A 2,025-nucleotide genomic window follows, 5' to 3' on the forward strand; every position below is an offset into this window, starting at 1 on the left:
ATTAACAATTATGGATCCAACTACCCCTAACTAGCAAAATAACCTACGTGAATAATTAAATATTGCACACTATTCAGTCATGCACAAAGGCTATAATAATTAAAAGCATAAAACATATAAATACCAACAAATGGAGGAAGCAATTAAAATAAATTCGATCTCATAGTAATTGCCGAACCAAATATTCAGTTGTCCCCTTGACTAGAAAAGAAGATTAGTGGCTCATCCGAGAAGAAATTCTGCCAGCCTCCAAGGAATCTGGCTGCAACTTATTTTTCATCTAAAACAAACGAAAGCAAGGCCAATTGAGAGGCGAAGCAGCCGTCCTCTCCCAAGAGTCACGGTTCTTCCCCCTAAAAGAAAGGAAAACCTAAGTGACTTATTAACTACTAGTTTGCCACCACTAATTTCAAAATTTAAGGAATTGTTTAAAAAAACTACTACTAGTCAAATGAAAACCAATTTTCCAGTCATGGTAATTGTTGACTCCTTCTAGTATTAATCACATGGGCCAGCCATCCTATCTTTTCCCTAATTTTTAGCTTTTTGGAACCAAATAGGCTTCCTCCTAATCTTCCGCCAATAATCCATGTAGACTCAACTTTGAATTGGGAAACTCTTTAAAAATCACATTTTTTTATCACTTTTGGCTCCACCTTCCTACAGTTAGTACGAAATATCAAATATAAGTAGAATCTATTAATTAATACAATATTTGGTAAAATAAAAGAGGAAAATAATCATAGAATTAGTGACAAAAATGCAACCTATCAATTTTCCTCACACCTAAACCATACTTGTCCTCAAGCATGAGAACAACAAATCAAGCAACCAAAACCAAACAATAGCTATTGCTCAAATCTTCTATAGCCAAGATACAATTAAAACACATGTTAAGTATTTGTGGCAATTAGCAAGAAATATCTCTCCAGTTAGCTTTCAAGATCAAGGACTCTTTCAATTTATTACTAACTAATTTAAGATTGTAAACTATTCAACCAGCATTCATAAGCAAATGGTTCGACAATTACGCAGAATCTCAACATTAAAATTCATCGATCAGCAGGATAACAATTCATTCAAAACACTTTCATATTTTTCACTATTAGCACACTTTTTTTTTCTAAAATATCCCTACACTCGATTGAATTTTTTTTTTCTTCAGGGGGAATGTTTAGTCTTTAGCCATTTAAGTGTTTTGACGCGAACTCCGACATTGGCCAAATGAAGGAGCCCGGTTACTCAGCTTTTATTGCTAAAGGGCCACATACTCATAGTTATCGTCATTTTTTGATGCGAAAATCAACACTTGTGGTGAATACCTCCAGTTACTAGGCAACGATATTAGTGGAGTATAACCAGATACTATTCATAAATAAGTACTAAATTATAATTAAAAATCACACAAACCCGCTTCATTTCTTAAACATGGAGAGCAAAGATTAATAGCTAAACCAATTTACAAAAAAAAAATGCTAGACAAATATTTACAATATTTAGAGAAGTAAACCAAAAAGTGCAAAAGTCACAAAATCTCAAATATTCACCAAAGAGATACCCTTAAATTTAACCATGTCACACTTAACATTTTAGAGTGTAAAATCTAAGTAATAGAAAAATTTAAGACATCTAATTTACAAATATGCACAAAGATAGGCAAAAATAGGATAAAAATTGACAAAGTCAAATAAACACGCTACGAGGGTTTGTTTAAATTAGATCGTATGTTTTCCTGACATAAATCCAATTATGTCAGTTGCTATTGGGACGGAGATAATTAACAATTATGGATCCAACTACCCCTAACCAGCAAAATAACCTACGTGAATAATTAAATATTGCACACTATTCAATCATGCACAAAGGCTATAATAATTAAAAGCATAAAACATATAAATACCAATAAATGGAGGAAGCAATTAAAATAAATTCGATCTCACAATAATTGCCGAACCAAATATTCAGTTGTTCCCTTGACTAGAGAAGAAGATTAGTGGCTCATCCGAGAAGAAATTCTGCCAGCTT

The sequence above is a fragment of the Coffea arabica genome, chromosome 10c (genome assembly GCF_036785885.1).
Source record: "Coffea arabica cultivar ET-39 chromosome 10c, Coffea Arabica ET-39 HiFi, whole genome shotgun sequence".
Taxonomy (NCBI): Eukaryota; Viridiplantae; Streptophyta; class Magnoliopsida; order Gentianales; family Rubiaceae; genus Coffea; species Coffea arabica.